The sequence below is a fragment of the Scomber japonicus genome, chromosome 2 (assembly GCF_027409825.1).
Source record: "Scomber japonicus isolate fScoJap1 chromosome 2, fScoJap1.pri, whole genome shotgun sequence".
Taxonomy (NCBI): Eukaryota; Metazoa; Chordata; class Actinopteri; order Scombriformes; family Scombridae; genus Scomber; species Scomber japonicus.
In genome coordinates, this window is record NC_070579.1 from 10,749,172 (window position 1) to 10,763,478 (window position 14,307).

At 39.0% G+C, this 14,307-nt stretch overlaps 1 protein-coding gene across 1 annotated transcript in view; it reads left to right on the top strand.

Moving 5' to 3' along the window:
* The window catches only part of LOC128367585 (dnaJ homolog subfamily A member 3, mitochondrial-like), a 297,084-nt gene that overhangs the window by 50,820 nt on the left and 231,957 nt on the right, over window positions 1–14,307 (top strand). The window lies entirely within an intron of this gene.

Sequence of the window (14,307 nt, forward strand, 5' to 3'; positions counted from 1 at the left end):
TGGTGCAACATGCTGTTATCAAAAAATGTGGAACTATTCAAAACTATCTGTATTTCACCCAAAAACCACAGTTCTCCATTGAAGAAAGATTCCCCAGAGAAAACGTCTTTCAAGAAAAAGCGAATCTTTGGCCGTTGTTTGTATTATCTGGCTGTCACTGTAAATTTCTCGGTGTCCTATAAGCCAGTCATACACATAAATCTGAAAATATTAAACGAACTTGAACATGTTGGTGTGCACGTCATACTTTGTTGAAGGCTGCATGGCATATTGAATGTAAGCCAACTTAAACAACATTGGTGGTCTTTCCATTTTGTGCTGCATGTGGGAAAAAAAACATACTTGTTTAATTCCAGTGCAGAGATGAAAGGAACCTGACCTACTGTGATGCCCCGAGGCTGCAATTTATTTACTCATCTCTGTGTAGAAGTAAGGAACACAGCGGGAGATGAGGTGGCAGATAACATTCATCTACTGTCAGTTTGTGAAGCATGTCTCATCTGAGCTGAATAAAGGACACAAAGCAAAGATACTTGTTTTCATTCTCATTAAAATCTCACTTACTTTACTTACTTTGTGGCATATGAACCTGTGATGTTCAAAGCTTCCCAGAACTAGCTGTGTGAATAAAGAAATAACATTTTTGGACCTATTTTCTTTCAACTTTTGCCATTTATATATTAAATGGGAGAATTTTCTGAAGGCAACTGAAAGCAAATTAAGTATAGATTATGTTTTTGAGTCACATATAGTTCAATATGGCCAAATTGGGCTAAAAGCTTGATAAAAAGGGAATCAGTAGGGAAACAGGCCTCTGGTGGATGAAACATGCAGCGATAAAGACCCTGAACTGATCCAGAGCTCAGCAGTACTTGTGTTGTCTTTCTGAATTAAAGCACTGTAGGCCTTATTTCATGTAATGACTGGCTACTACATCTCCTCTGATGCATTTTGATAGCTCCCAGTGAATGGGAATGGATCACACATAACTGTGGGTAATATCAATACAGACTAGAGCAGCTGCAGGAAAATACAAAAGCAGGAAAATCAAGATTGACATTTTGAGAAAATACTCCCTGGAGTTTAAGACCACTGGGAATTAAATTCAAGAACCAAATTAGAACCTTAAAGAGCCCCTATAGTCCTGTTTTAAGATATATGACAATACTCTGCTTCGAATAATAAGTCGTCTGATATGATGATATGATTTTTTAATTCAATAACCCGATCTGATTTTTAAATAACACCTACTCATAAGATGCTTTACACTTGACCCTCGGAGTGTATGGACTGGAGACTTCAAGTTTTCACCTCACACTTATGTAAGCAACACATTGAACCACAACTGGCTCCAAAGTCGTTGTGACGTCATGAATCAGGCTCGCAGTGACACGTCTTAAACACAGGTTTGAGGTGAGCACAAAGAAACTTTCCCCTTCATCAGATGAATATGAAAAACAGCCTTCAATTGTCAAACTCTGCAGATAAACCATCTGCTCAGTGGAGCTCAAACATCCGAGTGAAGGAACTATAAGCAGAACAAATTTTTGAGTGAAGGAGGACTTTTATAATACTTTTGGCACATCCCTGCTTGCAACCATGAAGATTAATCAAATTAGACTAGATTAGATTCACTGCCAAAGCAATGGCTCCATTATGCAGTTATGCAGATGTTTAGATTGAGACTAATGATGCCAAACTGTCTGTTTTTGAATTAATGACTAGTCATTTTTTAGTTTTGTTGCTTATTTCTCTTGCTCATTCGCTCATTCTCTGAAATGACGCTCTCACCCTAATTGTTCTTTTGTAGCCTAGTTGGGCAATTGCTTAAACATCAATAAAGATGTCAGCTAGTTAGCTACTGTATGTTCGTCAGAGAGTAATATTCCTGAAACAGGGACTGTTGGTGGGCCAGAAACTACAGCTTTAATTTTCCTCTGGTTGAAACGTATATTTAGCTCCTAAAACGATTACTGGAAAACGGTTATATGAAGGAGCCCTGAGAGGCTGATATCTTTGCCTTTTTATAAACACTGGTGCCAAAAACCCTAAAACCCGAAATTTCCTACTGATGCTTCAAAGATGGTAGCTATGTTTAAAATACTTTGTGCTTTTGAAATCGTTGTAGCTGCCCTAGAAATGTTCCAGTAGAGTTTGTAACAGTGGAACATTTTATTTTACAGCATTTACCAATCAGACTGAGATGGCTTCACTTTTTACAACTGTTAATTGATACATAAACCAATTACAAACCCCCTGTTAGTTGTAGCTATGTACTTCATACCTTGATGTCACATACATGCACTTTACTGTTTCTGTTTATCGTAGCAAGGGATGATTTCAATTACAGTCACAGATATTCTAGGTCCAATTTAGGTTTTAGTACAAGAAAAAAAGTGATTTAAAAGATGGCATTATAACATCACTCCTACCTTGTTGGTTTCTTTTACAAAACTTTAACTACTTTTGTAGCAGGCACTCATTCTTGGGACTTGCTCTTATTTTCCTTTTCCACATTTGTTGTAGCTTAATGTCGAATTCCCACTGGGTTGATAGGAGGGTTATCCAGATCACCTGGTGTGCAGGGTGTGGGGACTGGCTCCCAAATAATAATTGAGAGCAGCTGAGTGCATTCCCCTCTTGGCCAATCAGGGTGTGACAACTCCCTTTTTCTACATTTTAAGAGAGGTGGGAAATTGCACGCCCAGGTCGTTCTGATAGTGTCAGCCAGAAACTCTGCTGTGTTTGGGCCCTCTTGAGTTTCTCTTGCTGTCTGTTGCATCTCTGATTTTGGGCATTGTGGAGCCCAGCTTGAGTGAACATTCAAATACAACCTTTTGACCAGGTTACCTGCATTAGGACAGATCTTAGTGCTATTAGTGTAAAAGTTTTTTCTTGCCTCAAATCTGCAGGCTATATTTTGTTTGTTTATATTTATATAAACCTCCTTATACTCCTTTTTTATGAAGAGGCATTTGTTCTTATTTAGACTTTTTTATGTGAAGGCTCTTGTGAGATTGTTTCTCAAAGTAAACCAAATTCTTTTGGTTCTGTTATTGTTTTGTGGTTGGGAACTTGTTCTTAGGTTTCTTCCTGATCAGCTGAGGTCTAGGGAATCAGTACCACAAACAATTTCGTCTCAGCATTGGAATTTTTGGACTTAGGTGGACGCAGGAACACGAGCGTCTGGTGTCAGGTACATTCAGGCAACGTGAGGTGTTTAATCTGCCATGTAGTATTATGTACAGATGTGAGAAACAGACTAAACAGCAGGGTGATACTTTGATCTTGAGGGTTCTTTTCAAACTTTCAAAGAAACTGTAATGAGGTGCTAACCTAATAACCAGTATTGTTATGAAAACACATACACTTATTTACAGTATATGCACATAAACCTGGATATATGGCAGACATAAGTTAATAAAGTTGCTTCCAGCACAGTTGGATAGTTTCCTCTTGTCAGCAATGTCCTGCTCATGTGGTGAAATCCCTTCTCATTTCCTTGTCTTTCATTACTAATCTTGTTCTTCCCCTCATTAATTGCCTTTTGCTTTTTTGCATTTTTTCCCTTCTTCGACATTGTCTGCCATACTTTCCTCCCCATCTTTCTCTACCTCTGTTCTTTCTTCCATCTGACAACAATCCAGCCCATCCATGTTATCATACCTCATACTCCTGTGGCCTGGATGTTAAATCAAACTGAAGTGTTGACACCTCAAACCAATAAAGAAGTGACCAAGGGCAAGATAAAGAAAGACGAAATGAAACAAAAGCTGTCTTCATCCACCCATCCACCCTTTTCCTCCATTCTCTTCCATCTTGTTCATGGATACTAATGAGCTAAAGCTGTTGTACGGACATCTGTTATGTCTCTGCTGAATATTCCTGAAGGTGTCCTTGTCATTCCCCCCTTTGCTTACAGAGCAACTTTGTTCAAGAAACTTTCATGACCTAAGTTTCTGGCCAAGGAAAGCCATAAAATGATTGCATTGATTGACATGGTTGATAGTTTTCATCTACATCTGTTTGATATAAATATTCTCACAGTTTTTTGTAATGGCACAATGGTTTTGCATGACGTGTAATGATTTCCTTATGATTCAAAGTATCTGTTTTTCCTTCAAGTTGTCTGAGTAAGCACAAAAAACACTTGTCACTGATCTCAATGAGCTTAATCTCCAGTTTCGTGTGTGTCACAAATCAAAACAAAACTGTTCAGACACAAATGGCTAAATCACTGTTGCCATTAAGTAATTTTAGCCCTGATGACTCCTATAAAATAGTCCTAATTTTAGAGGCTATTGCAGTAATGTTGCCAATTTCATGTGTTCAACCTAATTTTAGGGGCCGTATTGTTTTTGCAGCCGTGCAGCAGATGAGATCAGACGATGGTTAGGGAGTATGACGGTTGACGGGCTAGTCAGATTGATGTTTCTGAAAGCGTTTTTCCATGAAAACAGATCTGCTGCACTGCTGTTCTAGTTTGTTTTCCGAGATAAAGATAGAGGAATGTTGTTTTCTCTTTTCTGATCAGTCTAAGCGTAGACAAAAAGACAACCACTGACCCCCAACCCTCCCTGTTTTTGATCCTTTTTTAAAGGCAACCAAGAAATATGACAGAGATAACCCCGCAGGTGGGATGGCCTTGACCTTCCAGCATTTGGTAGAAGTTACGACTGGACTGAGATTGCTTTGGTTTGGAAAACTGTATATGTGAAATATGTGGGACTGAATACTTTCTGCTTGGAAAATCTTACCTCATAATACAGCCATGTGGTGTCTTGGCATTTACCAGCACTTTAAGTTTGACTTCTTTTTTGTTTTTTTTAATCTTCTGTAGCAACACACCCACAGCACTACAGCACTGTGATGAAGTGCTGTTGTCAGTTGGTGTGTCTGGTTTTGGTGTTTATGGTACTTTGCCCACACCATTTATATTAATGATGGTTCATTAAATAATACACCAACAGATAATATTACAATCATAATATTTAGGATTCAGTCACTGGTATAAATGATGTGGACAATATTGGCAGTATCTGTACAGCCTCCACATTGACCACAAAGTTTCACAATATTAACTCTTCTTAAGACACTTTTAGCAAAGACTGACAAAAAAGTAGATTTTATTACAGGGCTGTTGTATTAGACTGCACTAGTTGTAGCTAGATGTGCCTAATAAATGAGCACTAGAGTGTTTGTGTCCATTGATGAAGACTGCAGGCTCAGTTTAGACTCAGGCTCAGTTTAGACTCATTAATTTAGACTTTGAGAGTGAGAATAGTCTTGAAGTGTAAGAACAAATCTGTAACCTGCTCTCACTCTTTGGAAGGATTGGATTGAGCTGTACAGTAATTAGTGATGTAATATTTGTAATTAGAGGTTGACATTTTCTATTGAATATGCAAATATTGCTCATTTCAAAAGTGTGTAACTGCTGGATGCAAAATGTCTCCTCTTTCACTGCAAAGTTCATTCTCAGTGTATTGAAGCTGGGGGTTTCAGGTTTCCACATCACACTTCATACTGGACCATGATTCGCTCCAGTCGCTCCCTTTAAACTCAGATTTAAGATGAGCACGGAGAAGCTTTCCTCCTTCAGCAGTCGAATGTGAAAACAGTCTTGTAGTGTCAAACCCAAAGCATATATACATCATTGTGCAAAGTGAAACTCAAACATTCAACTGAAGGAACAAAAAGCAAAACCCATCATTGAGTGGAGGCGGACTTTAAAGTAAAGCAACAACAAATCACAAATGTACTAAGTCTAAAACTAACAAGGAGTTTTAGCTGGTTATAAAAGAGTCTAAATCGAATAATGCTGCCTCTATATGACCCTAGGATGGATGGATGGATGGATGGATGGATGGATGGATGGATGGATGGATGGATGGATGATTACTAAGACAAATTTTATTTGTTTCACCAGTTTCATCACTATTAATCTTACATAGACACATTTCCTCATCACCACAGATCCTGCAAAAAACGTTTTAAAAAATAAATTGCATCTTTCTTCCACTCCCTTTAAAAACAAATGCTCGTGCTATCCAGATCAAGATCTTTACGACACGAGGCAGTGGTGCTCATGGGAAATTAAGTATTTATTTCAGGAAACACTAGTGTGTTTTTTCCATAGGCGCTGCCAAAATCAACACAAAATGAACCTTGTAGTAACGTTAATAAATCACACAAAGTGGTTGAAAAGGTTTTTTAGATTCAATTTGAACCAAGAAAGAGAAAATTACTATTTTCAAATATGTACAAAATCATAATTGTTCAATGTGGTGCCTGTGAGGCTGAGGATGACTGTTTCCACCACAGCATATTTCCTCAAGGCTGTGGAGAAGTGACACAGACAAACAGCCATTTGTTTTAAAAGATTATCTGCCAGAGAGAGAGAGAGAGGGGAGGAGAGAGAGAGAAGAAAAAAATACCACATTAACTTGTACGTCAAGGCTTCATGCTTGGTGGGCAAAAAGGTCTGAAATGATTACCTTTTCAAAGTTTACATTTGAACATTTTATGGAAAGAAGGGCCCAGTTTTAGTTTGAAGAATGAGGTGTTGAAATGTGTGCCTTGTGCAAGCTTGACGCAGACAAAAAAAGAAAGTAGAGAAATATTTGTTTTTCCATTGCTGCACCGTCGTGTAGGGGATGTTGTACTTAGTATAAATCTTGTTTTTGTTACTATCAAGACTAAAGAGACAGATCCAAAAAATTAAGTCTGAAGATGATTTATTAGCTTTCATGGAACGCATGATTCAAAAGAATTTCGTCTCCTCTGTGATTCTGTTTCAATCTGTCTGCATAAAGCACAGCTCACATAATGAGCCCGATGGACCTTAACGTCTCCCACATACTAGACTCGGGTCAAAACATTTAAACATCCCTGTACTGTAATACTTTCTAGCTGACTTCATTGACAGTTGGGTGTGTTTGAGTGCTTAGCGTCATCAAACAGATAGCGTTAAGTTCAAACAATCACAATTGTGCACTTTGATTGTCAACTTACTATCTGGATGCTAATCAAGTATTACTGATTCCTCTGGAGCCGTTCCCACACATCTGGAGTTTTATGCAATAAGTCAAAAATATATACCCTTTGAGCCCTTACAACCCTTTCTCCATTCATATTCTTCTAAATTGCAACAGTAAATATGTTTTCCTAGAAATGTAATGCAGCCTGAATGACCTTTTCTCTCAATATGATGACAAAATGTTGTTAACGTTAAACATATAAGTGGAATATTCAGGGTCAATGCAGTCTTTTATCTTCCCCACCAAATAATCTGATTTAGCAGTACAGTATCCACTAGAAGAAAGTACAGCATTATTAAACTTAGTGTGGTGATGTTAAGGCACTGGCAGCGTTTAATTAAGGTTATGGAAAGATCATGGTTTTGGTTTAATTTGGTTTAATGTTTATTAGACCAAAGCGGTGGACCAACATAGTCATCCTTAGAGCCACGCCAGCATGACTAAAAATACATACAGAACTATGCTGCAAGCTTGATACAAGAGCCACGATAGAATGTAATCATATCGTTGAGGTCAAAATGTCACTGATAGAAACAATTTTTTTGCCTATTTTTCATCCAAATAATCAATTTGTGAAGTTTTCCCACAACAAAATAATTTGCGTGGAGGATAGTGAGTATATTTTGGTTCATGACGTGGATGACCTTAACAGTGAACCTGATTCCAAGTAACGTGGGTTTAATTCCCCAACTCATCCAATACTTTCTGAATATGAACGTCATGTGACACCCATGAAAATGCCAATTCATGCTTCTTCTTTTCTTTTTTTAAACTGATCTAAAAAAAAAAAAAGCCTCTTTATCAGCTTTAGGCCATGTGGTATAAATATACAATGCAGAGTGTGTTTCATGTAACTACGACTGTTTGAACCCGTCTGAAGTCATTCTGGTTTGTTATGATGTACATCATGTTGTTAGTGCGGGCCGGCCTTTGCATGAGGAAATGCAGGTTTATAATAAAGGGAATCTTGTTTAGCTGATTATTGTTGCACCAGAATGACCTGACTCATGACTCAGCTGTGATTTCTGTTAACTTCCTAATATGTTATGCTTTGTTCACGCTTGCATATAGTGCCCAGGCAACTTTGCAAGCTAAGTACAATATATGGTATTTGGACTTTTTATAAAGACCAGTAAGGCAGGCTTTTCTGGTCAGTTCACAGTATGAACATTTGAACTTGAAACACTGGGCTTCAGTTTCTGGCAGAGGATCTATAGATGTTTAATGGAGAGGAGTGGCTTTAAAGAGCAGCTCTTTCTGCTGTCTCAATAAAAGGTGATCTTTTGGCAGGATGAGCTAAAAATGGTGATGAAAGCGGTTGTGTGTGTGTGTGTGTGTGTGTGTGTGTGTGTGTGTGTGTGTGTGAAAGACCGAGACCTGTGACCTCCTCTGTGTGTGTGGGAAGGCGAGTGTGTTACAGTCCTGCAGCAGTAAAGTAACATTCTGTGTTGTAGATGAGGCGTGACAGGACTGACAGCAGTGGGAGTCTTCATTATTAACGGCAACCATTAAAATTTGAAAGTTTATTTTTTTTCTCCATTCCTTCACCTGCAAGCTCCCCATTCACGCTGTCACATGCTCGTATATTTATATCATACTCAATTAATCTTGTCCATCAGCAGTTTTGAAAATGATGATGTGAATCATATGTTAGGGCCTTCTCAGTCATAAGATCTCAACATTGTATAACAGCTATGGTAGATTTTGGATCCACATGTTAAGACATACTATCAAAACAACAAATGAGAGGATCTCTTTTGGATGAATATTCATATGGTAGAAATAAAGGGACAGTACACTCCGATCAGAAGTGTTAGCCAGACAATGGGGCAGCTCTGGAAACCCCTTACCCAAACACCTTTTTATCACGTCACTGTAGGAGGGTGCCATTTCTTTAACTCTCTGAAACCAGGCGGGGAGTTCCTGTCCTCTGAAATGAGGCCAACGCAGAAGTAACTTAGAGCTGAATTCTATCAAAAGGCCACCAGGGGGCGACCGTTTTGGTGTCAAAAGGACTTCCGTCTCTATACAAGTCAATGGAGAATTCACCAACTTCTCACTTGATTTCTAACCTCAGTAAACGTTTTCAAAATGTGTTTCTGGTCTCAATCGCTAGTTTAAAGCCTTCTTCAATGCAGTATGATGTTCATTTGTGAAATCCTCTCTGACTCTATATTTGACGATAAAGCGGGTATGCATTAGGGCGTGGCTACATCCTGATTGACAGGTTGATTGCCCAATGTCCTCGAGATACAGCCCTCGCAACCTCCCCGCTCCGCCACATACCTATATAAGTAAGTGTTTTTATTTTTCCCAACATGCACCTGAAATTTTCAAGATGGCCCTGCCTAGATTTGAAACTATTGGCTTCCTAGCAGCAGTCCACAAACCAATGGGTGACGTCACAGATGTTACGTCCATTTCTTTTATACAGTCTATGTCTAAAACCAACAATCCAACTTTCAGTCTTTTTACTTTTCTATTCTTGACAAAACTATTTATTTACAGTGCAAATTCCATCCTCTGAAGATCATGAGATGCTGGTGAAAGCTCCAAAAAAGGTAGAAAGAGACTTGCATGTGTTTTTTAGAAACGTCTAATATTTTTTGTCCAAGTGTAATAGGCTTGATTGTGCTTTGTGCTGAGGAAACCTTGCTCCTGAGTGCTGTTATTCATTTCAAATGTGATGTTTGTACAGGGTTTCAGTGCTGTTGTCATAGATCTACAGTATCTATAGAGGTTGGAACACACACACAAAGATATGTGTTACATTCAGTACATGTTGACTCCTGTGGGAAATGTGGGTGGGTGCTTTGAAGTGGGTGGCCCAGTGTCGGGGTCTTTTCAGAAATTTTGGGGGTGAGAGGCAGGCTGTCTGTCACACTGCCTGTCTGATTCAAGTTGTCAGGGTCATGTGACGTCTTGACCTGACTGTTTGCTCTCACAGGGTTGACTGGGACTGGACTCCGTCTCACAGATTGAAATCAATCCGCACGTCTGTAATCAGCGCCTGGCAAACAAGCAACGGACATCTCTTTTACACTCACACACACACACACACACACACACCAGTCTCAAGTTCCCTCCGCTTTTCAGTCCCCCCCCCCCCCCCCTTCGTCACTCTTAATTTTGATCATCTTTTCTCTTTCTCACCTTTTTTTTTCAGATCTGAAAATTGATACACATTAAAATTATTTAATTCATTTGAAATATATTTGTTTACCAGTACTGTGACAAAAAGCTAAGTTTGGTTTCATATCTTAGATGTAAATATCTTTTTAAGGAGGAAGTCAAATTTAACTGAACCCCAACAGATGCTGTATAAAGTTGAATGAGTTATTTTGGGAATCCACATTCACAAAAGCATTTTGCGAGCACACTGCTTTTACTACAAGTCCCCAGCATGTTTTGCTAAGTGAAACGGGTCAATGGTGAGTGGGTGAGGAAGCCTTGTGAAAGTAACTTTGCTTTATTGTCTTCAGCTCTTTTTTTTTTTTTTTAATTTGCTCTTGTGAATTCCCTCCCCCTCTCTCTCTCTCAGTTTAAATCACAGACAGATGACATCTCGCCCCTGAAGCGAGCTGTTTATGTTTACGTATATAGTAAAACTGCTGACACGCACATACACACATGAACTCATATTCAGAGGCCGTGGCTGAATATTTGTCATCTTTTTTCCCCCCTCCTCTTCTTTAAAGCCTCTTTTTGAATACACAAAACATGAATTACAGGGAGCCCTCCAGTCTTGAATGGTTGCCACAGGGGTTTAGGAGGAAAAAATATCCAACAGGGGTAAAAAGCCCAGCCCAAAAAAGCCATAAAAAGACTTATGGATATGAACTTGAAGGAAACAGAAATATGAGTTTTAGATTATGGGGTATAAATTTAACAGGAATAGACTACAGACCCAGGAATTGTTTCGTCATCTGTGAATAAAACCTTCATTCAGATGAACAAATTATGACAAGAGCCGCGAATCTCTGGGCAGGGCTGCTGTAAATCCCTCAGCGTTTACACCTTAGATTTACAGCAGGAATCCTCAGTGGAAAACTGCTTCACTCCATCGATAAGACTGTTCAGAGTTATCCCACTTTTCATTTTATTAATCCCAGAAGGTTTCCTGAATGTCTTGTGTTTTAACTGCTTCCTTCACTTTTGTATGGTTCACACACACATGTGTTGTTCTTCAGTGATTTGTCCAAACCCCTAACTAAATAAAGGATACACACATACTGTGACACAGGATCTCTGGCTCCTAGTAACTTCCACATGCATCATTTTAAGCCAATCCTGGGTCTTCATCAGTCATACTGGCGTCCTGAAATGCTTAGTAGTAGTAAAATTTCATTTGTGGGTGTCCTCATTTCTCTCTTCAGTATTGAACATATCCAGCACCAATTCTGGATACGACTTTCTACATATTTGTGGTCTTTTTTCTGTCAGATGGTACAATAGTCCAGTTTTCCTATGTTCCATTTTCTCTGATGATATTCAGACGGCGACACTGAGTTTAAAGTAAGAGTTCAACATTTTGGAAAAATGCTTAATTGTTTTGCTCCCAAGAGTTAGATGAGAAGGTCAATGCTGCTACTCTCATGTCTGGGTTAACTGCACAGCTGGAGCCAGAAAGCAATCAGCTTAGCCTAGCATAAAGACTGGAAGCAGGGGGGGGGAAGCTAACTTGGGACTCATTTCACCAAATTTGCAACATACAAGCTGTTAACTGAAACATGAGATAATTTCCTATTGCGTTAATTTTCACACTTTTTAACCAGTAAAAGGAACAACATGCTGTCAAACCACACACGACCGTGATACTCACAAATGTTTCTGCAATTTGTGAGCGACAAAATAAGTTGTGAAACACAGCTCTGTTACTATTTGCGATCTACTTTGTAAGCAATGCACGAAAGTCACTTTTGGCATTTCAGAACATTTGCTGATTTGCTTTCTTTCTAAGTGATTGTAGAGAGGCTTCACTTCAGTGTGTAAAGGACTGGTACTTGGCAGCTATCTTTTGTGCCAAGTTGACTGAATTTCTTCCTGTTGCTTAGGAACTGATCCTGACCTTTGACTTCCCAGGATGATGGAAATGTAAACTTTCCCCAGTGAAGCTTAAGATTTTATAAAAGACCTGTATTTCTGTGTGAGTTTAGCACCGTAAAAATTAAACATGATGTATTCATTTTCAGATTTTACTGAGTTGTACTTATTCATGAGAGACACAAACACAAACAAGCACAAATAAGAACAAAAACAGCACATCGTAATTTTATTGGTCGAGTCCATGCAATAGCAGTGACTACTTTTTAAATTGAATTACAAAGACATATGGTTCAAATACAAAATGGTACAAATGAACTCTCCATTTTGTATTTGTTTGATTCAGTTGTTGTCCCTAAAAATTGAATACACACTCTTCAGCTGTAGTCTCTCATCACTTTTGGTCACATGGCCTGGAGCAGAGACTATAGTTGAGCTTTATGCATCATATACTAAGAATGCACCATCCATCCATCTAAGTCGTATCTTACCTGTTCCAGCTTCATGTATTTTCTCTTGGCAGATCCTTCATTCCCCTATGAACCCCCCGCCCCCAACCCCTTATATTAATTAAGACCTGCATCAACGTCTGACGCCCAGAGAATGATGGTTGATCCTCTCCTGGTCAGTGGGAAAGCTGGACTGATCTCAGAGGAAAGAGACAGAGCGAAAGAGAAAGGGAGACCTATAATGTAATTTTCAAAAGGGAGTTTGATTTCATCCTGCAGGTATTTGGAAAGGAGGGAGAAAGGCAGGCTCCAGGGATAAGGCTCTCCTTTGTGTAAACTTTCCACTGTATGAAAAAAAAAAAAAGCTCAACAAGGAAAAAAGGGACTACTTTAATTTCTGTTTGGAGGAGCTGCGGTGGAAAGTCGGGGGCAAGTGCTGGGCATGGTTTTGATTAAACATTATGAGGTACTGCAGGGAGCACTGCCAGAGCGTTTGCACATTTTTAATTCCGGCCGTCAGTCAGCACTCAATCTGCTCGTACTTTAAAGGGGAAAAGACGGAGACACTAAACGAGAAAAACAGATCTGCTACAGGAACATTACTCACATGGAGTATTAATCTCACTGGTGAATTTAAACTAAGCTAACGGTGTCTAAGTGGCAAAAAAGAGACAGGAAAGTAAAGCTTTTCATTATGTCTCATAATCTTCTTCAGCAGATTAAATTTGTGCACTTTCAATGCAATTGTACACTTTCAAATGTCCTTTTTTGAGCACTTTAATCTGTTTAGCTGTTCAGAAACTCTAGATCCTGAAGACGCCACTCTCATTGACTTTCAGCAGCAAAAACAAGTGGATGCCAGTATTTTAAAGTTAAATTCTCTCCTGATAAGGGAAGTTATGCGTTTTTTGGAGGGTATTTTTTTCACTTCATCATTTTGTACCAGTTAATATTTATTATTATTAGCGATCTGTTTTGGGGTTATCTGTATGCCAGACTGCAATCAAAATGCAGGTTGGCCGACTACATTTGCAGGTGGTCTGACTCACATTTTGATTGGAACTCACTCTGCCTCTCTCTGGTATCTCTTGCATTCCTGGCAAAAAAAGTTACAAAAGGTTTCTGCCTCAGCAAAGTTTAAAAAAAAAAAAGTCAGAGGGTCATACAGCTGCACTGCCTCCATTGACTTCTGGTACAGTCATGTCTGTTGATCACCCTCTCCGCTTGCCAACAGAATGAAAGTAACAAGAGGATTTATACCCTGTCACACTCAGCATTAACATATGTTCTGTATTTAGATGAGGCAAAAACTCCTGTTAACGTCAGGTTTAAATGCATGCAGAGTGATCTGAATGTGATCAGCCAAACCACATCTGCAGGTGATCTGGATTGTATGTGTGATTGAATCTCAAATGGGTGTAAATGCAAGAATAGCATGATACTGCCAGATGTAAATGGGGTATATAGTTACATCATTCTTCCACTGTTTAATGTACAGTAGCAGTCCAAAGTTTGGACACACATTCCCGTTCAGTTAAATGAGAAAGTATGTCCACATTTTTTCAGTATGTGTTTCTGGTGCTGCACCAAATCTACTGTCTGGGTCCTGTTAGCTGTTTTAATTCCAAACACAGAGCTTTTCTGGTGAAATCATCAAGTCTTTGACATGATAAGAACACAGTGAAGAATACTTGCTGATATGCTGGTGGTGTGCATCAGTTTATCATCATCTTAATGGCTTGTGCTTCTTTCTGTACTGAGTTGCTGAGTCAGAC